This window comes from Grampus griseus, assembly GCF_964374135.1.
Source record: "Grampus griseus genome assembly, chromosome: 15".
In the NCBI taxonomy this organism is placed as follows: domain Eukaryota; kingdom Metazoa; phylum Chordata; class Mammalia; order Artiodactyla; family Delphinidae; genus Grampus; species Grampus griseus.
In genome coordinates this window covers 11,124,029-11,130,674 of record NC_139009.1, presented here as the reverse complement: position 1 = coordinate 11,130,674, position 6,646 = coordinate 11,124,029, and positions in this window count along the sequence as shown.

Genomic DNA, 6,646 nt, shown 5'->3' with positions numbered 1-6,646 from the left:
AAATAGCAAAGAGTTGAAAGAAGATGAGCTCATCAGCAGATTTAAAACAAAGTTCTTTTTTTTTTTTCTCATTAAGATCTTTTTCTTTTATTCTACATTTTCCCTCAGTATGAACTTCACCTCATTTTGCTTACCTAAACGAATGGAATAAACCAGTCCCGGGGGGGTATGGTTACCGATAATTGAGACAAAGCAGAAGCAATCTGGGCCCTGAGAGGTTTTGCCCGCATAATAGACCAGCGCTGTCCAATAGAGCTTTCTGTGATGACAGACATTCTATCCTGTGCTGTAATTTAGTAGCTACTAACAACATGTGGCCAAGGCAATTAAACAATAGAATTTTACATTTTAATTAGTATAAATGTAAATTTGAAAGAACCACATGTGGCCAGTGGCTAATGCACTGGACCGGGCACTATATGTTTACAGCCAAGTGGACCTTACCAGGGACACGCCCTCTGTCCCAATAAGGAGACCCAGGGTAAATCCACATTTCTTGGAGTTAATCATTGGGAGTTTGGTTCGGGACAGGGGATCGGGGGACAGGAGCAGAACTCACTCTTTCCCAGGGCTGTGTGTGGGTTTATTAATTGTCTACATGATTGCTTTTGTGAAGGGACTACCTCTCTGAACCCAGAGTCAGGAGCTCTGAATTTGAAGGTATTTATTAGGCTTAAATTTATGTGGTGTGAAATCTGTTAGATCATTTGCTCATCAGTAGGTTGTCTAGAAAAAAGGCCCATCTACAAAGGGTTTTCAGGGTGAGGGTCACTGGTGTAATAAGAAACATACCAACCCTGGCCTCCAGCGAAAGCTTGTGTGCTTTCAAGTCAATTTGGGGTTGGCGAAGTGGCCTTTTGAAGACCTTGCCATTGGTAACGTTTCCTCTCTTATTAAGGAAAAGAGAGAGAGGCTGAGAGCACAATCATTTTCACTCTTGTTCAACTTAACCCAAAGGTGGAAGCCCCTCGTGGTTCACACTTCAGGGTGTAGAGCACGTGGTACGACCAGGCTGGGGTGGAACCTTCAAAGCTCATAGGCAGGTGCTGGGATGCAACGAGAAGGTCTGGTTAAAATGTGGACAAATCAAGCAATAGGACTGGTCAATCCACCCCGACGGTCAAAGGCATGGTGATATTCACTGCAGTTCATTAGAAGAAATAATCCATCTTGGTTTTGGAGATCAGCTCATCCATTCAACAAGCACTGGCCATGGGCTACGTGCAGACTGTGAGCAAGGTTCTGGGGACACAAAGATGAAGACGAGGCGGCTGCTGGCCCGAGGGCGGCTCCCAGTGCACGGACCGGGGAGAAATCCGGATGAGAGGAGCTTCACCCCCAGGAGGGGGCACAGGCAGCCCAGTGGGGCATGTTATTTTTTATTTGTTTTTTACTTCATGTTTCTGACAATGTCCAAAACGTTTCAAAGGAAGGAAAATAGAATAAGGGAACTTCGTTAGTGCTCAGGGATTAATTGAATCTTTAACGTTCTATACATTTACGGGGGGACAAGGGATCCTCAAACCGATGTATCCTAACACTAATTACCGAGGCCCTTCCCTCCACGCTCAGCAATCCTGACTCACACCTTCTTCTGGGGCTTCTGCCTGATTCAAGAAATTGCTGGCAGGGCTTCCCTGGTGGCGCAGTGGTTGAGAGTCTGCCTGCCGATGCGGGGGACGCGGGTTCGTGCCCCGGTCCGGGAAGATCCCACATGTCGTGGAGCCGCTGGGCCCGTGAGCCATGGCCGCTGAGCCTGCGCGTCCGGAGCCTGTGCTCCGCAACGGGAGAGGCCACAACAGTAAGAGGCCAGCGTACCGCAAAAAAAACAAAACAAAACAAAAAATTGCTGCCCCAGGAGAGGACGGTGCCCCCCGTCACGCTGCTGTGGGGCTGCGGTGCGCCCGGGTTGCTCCCGGCCACGCTGGAGACACGTTCCTTCCACCTGACTGTGTAACGTGCTAAGTGCCACAAACACAAAAATTGTGGACGTTTCCGCAGGGTTGGAGGATGGCGTGTGCTGGGGAGAGGGGAGGCTGGACCTTCAGGCCTTTGGTGCCTGGCCGGGGAGGCTGGAGGCCACGGGAGGGGCACGAGCTCAGACTGTGTTAGGGGAACAGCACGGTGGCCAAGTGGAGGCCACAGGCCCGGTTAGGGAGCCTTTGGGACAGTGCACGTGAGAACCTTGTCACTTAAGGCAGCGTGAGGCCGAGGGCAGGCGGAAGGAAGGAAAGACGAGGATCCACAGGCCGAGGGGGCCGTTAGCGTCCGCACCAGCTCTTTCCCAGCAAACCCCCAGCCCAGCCACTGCCGCCCCCCACCCCCCCGCACTGCCTTAATGCTAACCACCTGGCACCTGCCATCGGGGGCCTGACGCTGGCCAGGCCTCCTCGGGCACCTTTCATGTGACATTTCTCCCTCTTCAGCCTTCACAGGACGAGGGGTTACTGCCCGTGGCGCTGGAAGACGAGAAGCAGGCCCCGGGGGTGATGAGGGGTCCACTGGGGACCCCGGCTTCCCCAGGGCAGGGGTCTCAGCTCCGGTTCCCACAGGATCCAGAGCTGCTGGAGCTGGATGGGAGGGGTGAAGACCAAGGAGGGGGTTATTTGTGCTGTCATTTCGACGCCCAACCTGCAGCCGCAGAACATCACCAAAAGGCCCAGAGAAGGTGACAACCCCCAGCTTTTCCGAGGGACCCCGAACAGACACCAACGGTCAACAGGCGTGAGTGGCACTGATGGACCCCTTCCGAGGATGCGCTTCACTTCTGCAGAGCATCTTTGCAAAACTGCTTGGTCTCCGGTCTCTCAAAACAGGGAGGGAATTCAAAGTATTAGGCATCACGACCAACGCTATCACTGTATAGGGAAAAATTATTCGAAGTTTATGGGTAATCTTAGGCATAAATCTCTTACAGCCAAGGTAACACATGAGCAGGAAAAGAAAAGGTAATTGGGGGTCCGGCGGTGCCAGGTTCAAGTCCTAAGACTGACACTTAAAGCCAAGCGACCTCGGCTTAATCGTGGAACCGAATTCCTCAAGGCGCAGAGACAATCCTGCCTATTATCCGAGGGTTAGGACGTTTCAAGGGGTGACAGCTGTGAAAACCTTCCCGGAGGGCCGGCGTGGGGAAGGGCCTCGCCTCTTCTAGGTGCCAACCGTGCGTCAGTGGGCTCCGCACGCCGTCCCAGCCCATCCCCAGACCACAGCTCAACGCCATTCTTTCCGTCCCTGTGTTACAAAGTGTGGTTATTTAACTTGCGATGTGCGGTCTCACATCACACAGCCAGGAAGTAGCTGCAGGTTTCGGATCTGAGGTCGGTAACCCTCCACCATTTCACAGGCCGCGCGCGAGTGTTAATTACTGTGGGGAGCGGATCCAAAGCTCTGCCGCAGGAGATCCTAGATGGCGGGATGAAGCCTGGGAGGGCTCGGTGTCTGGGTTCCCAGGCACCCCCCGAGGGGAGGCAGGGAGGACCCGAGGGTGGTGTTGGATGTCTGTGGGAATCTCTGAGCTCGCTGGTCACTGGAACTGCCCCTCTCTGAGGGGTGATTTACACGTGGCAGCTCCGACGCTGTCCTGTTTGATCTCTGGCCTGAGTGCATGTAGGCGGCCATCCTGCCTCCACCCCGCAGGGCTCCCGTTACCCTCCTGGCCCGGCCCCGCAAAGGGAGGGGGCCTGACTTTAGGCCCTGGTGGGCAGGCAGCCGGGGCAGAGGTAGGAGGGGGAAGGATGTTCTTCAGCACTATTTCCAGGGGGGCAGAGCAGTGGGGCAGAAATAACAGATACCAAAGTTCTAAACTCAGGCCCAGACTTACCAGTTGGGAGGCTCTCGGGCATTTTTTGAACCTTCCCTGAGCCTCTATTTCCTTACTTGTAAAGTGGAGGTGGTCCGGCCTGCTTTATAGAGATGTGGGCTCAACAGGGACAGATAACAGAGTCCAAGTCTCTTGTTCAGAGAAGTACTCACTAAACGGTACCCGTAATTTTATTACTCAGTCAGGAAAACTAGCCCTGCGACAATAGCCCATCATTGGCCCCAGCTTCTAGTTTGCATTAGTTAAATGAAAGGGAGTTTTCATTTAACAGGGCTTTTTTCGAGGTGGCAAGTCCCCAAGTCCTTCCCGCCTGCTGAGGGCCACGCAGCCCAAGCTGGTTCTGGGCGAACTGACCTTTGGTTCTGACTCTGCCTCGGGTCAGCGCACCCCAGCCCTCTGACTTGAAGCCCATGCGGGAAGGTGGGGGGACTTGGATGAGGTTCCCCTGACTCAGCTGCAGAGGTTCCCCAGGTCGGAAGCGTCAGCATCACCACGTGGTGAGAGTCCTCAACAATCATCGCTTTTAATGCTGCAGGAGGCGACGTGGGGGCGCAGGGGAGCCTCACCGGATAGCTGGCGAGCTAGCAGGGATGCCGCCTAGGAAGTCAGTCCTTTTCTAAAAGGAGGGAAAGCAGAGACATGGCAGCCATGGCAAAGCAGGCGCCATGAAACCACCGCTCTCTCAAATCCGGGCCCACGGGACTGGGTGGGAGACATCTGGGGCATGTGTAGCCCAGAGGGTGAACCTTAAAAGAAGGGACCCCTCGCTGTGGGAGGAGTTTGCTCCCAGCTGCCACCTCCCGGACTTCGCACACTCGTATGGGACACAGCACGCCTGAGCGCACAGCAGTCCTGAATACCTGGTCCCCGTCGGTTCCTTCATAGCCCGGTTTTGCATCAGGACCCAGGTCTGTCCTTAAGTCCCTGCTGAGTGGATGACCCCGGCCACCCCCCCCCCCCCCGCCATTCTAAGTCTATGATTCCAGCTTTCCACGCTGTCCCAGGAGTTGCCACTGCCTTTGTGTCCCCTCCCTGTGACACGTCCTTAGAGATGACACAGGGAGAGAAAGGCCCTACCCTGCCCCTGAGCACGGGGGTGGGCAAGGCCCAAGGTGTTGCCTGATGAGTGGCTGGGCGACCGGAGGGACGGGGCGCTGAGCGGGGAGAGGCAGAGGGAACATACGGGAACAGGGAGAGCGAGAGAACCGAATCCACGTCCTACACAGGACGCCGGGCTCCTGGGCCAGGAGGCTGAGGTCCCAGGCCCCTCGGGCAGCTCCTGGAGGCGCCCCAGGCAGCTCTGCAGCGAAGTGCGGCCACTCCTCCGGGGCAACAAGCTGTCGCATCTCCCGGGAAAGATGGGCCCAAGCTCAGATGGTCAGGACCGCTGTCCTTGGGAATGCCCTGGCAGCCGAGCTGTCAAGGCGTTCACTGCCGGGGCCCGGGTTCAATCCCTGGCTGGGGACCTGTGATTCCGCAAGCTGTGCTGCCCAGACAGAACAAAACGAAGTGAAGAAGAAGAAGAAAAGAATCGTTGTCCTTCATGAGGTGAAAAACAAAACAATTTGGGAGGGTGAGAGCGGTGGGGACCCTGATGGGCCGACGAGGTGCTAACAGGGTAAAGCCACGGATTTGGGCTCGAGATGCCAATTATTGCCAGAGAAGCGGACGACCTAACGGCTGGAATGGCGTGAAGGCTGAGGTAGAAAGGCAGCTGGGCGGCTCCTAAGATTTGACGGCTGCCCACACTTCAGGCCACCTGCGGCTCCATTAATAGAGGTCCGATGTCCAGTTCCAAGGAGGTGAAGACACTGCTTCATTCCCCACCAGCCACATCCTACTTAGAGCGTTGCGTCGGTCCTGGGTTCCGTCTCTCATCGCTTGAGCATATTCAGAGAAAAGTGACGAGCACGAGGAGGTCCTTGAAGTCACTTTAAAGCGTAGAGGGGCTCTGGCTCTGGGGCCTGGAGAAAAGCCCAGTGGGGTGCATTTCTGAAGGACTTCACGGAGTAGAGAGAGACTTATCTGGTTTAGGGGGCGAGCATGTGAGGGGCAGTGGAGGGAATGACAAGAGTCCACATTTCAACACAGAGTTAGAATTGGTCCAGCTGTGACACCATGGCCTCACACAGAGCGAGCTTCCCATCCCAGCCTGTCACATGGAAGGCTGAAGAGAGCGGGCCTGCGTCGTGGAGGAGTGAATCCCTCTCTCTTTTTCGGTATCCTTGAGCTGAGATCCTGTGATTCTAGGAATTCTTCCGGTGGTGAACCCATAATGCAAGATGTGCCTGTCTGGATGCAGAAAGGCATCAGCCACCATGTTCTCCCTGCCGACCATGTGGACGGTGCAAGTTCATGGAGTCCAAGGAGCTGAGCCTCGGGTCCCCACCAGAGGTGATGTCACCGTGGAAACACGAGCGCTCTAGTCCACACCTTTCCAGGTCACTGAGCTGTCCCTGCAGCAGGAAGAAGCACTTCCTGGCCCTGGTCTCCTCTCAGGGGTCCCCAGCTGGGTATCCTGTTTCTGGTGGGGCAGGGCATCCTGTGGCATCGCTGGAGCCTCCGGAGCCTCTTGGGGGGCGGGCCTGGCAGAGCCCTCGGTGCCGGCTACAGACATCACAGTGTTTACGTAGCTGGGGAGTCAGGCTTCCCCGAGGACAACCTGAGGGGCTGCACATCCCATGGGGGGAGGAAGTGGAGCCCAGGTTCCAGAGAAGACCTCCCTGTGGTCCTGTCACCACCCTCACTCCTCTGCAGCCAATTCTCTAATAAAAGCCTTTCCCCGTGTGTCTGACGCTGCCCCTAAAAACCTTACCCAGCGCCTGC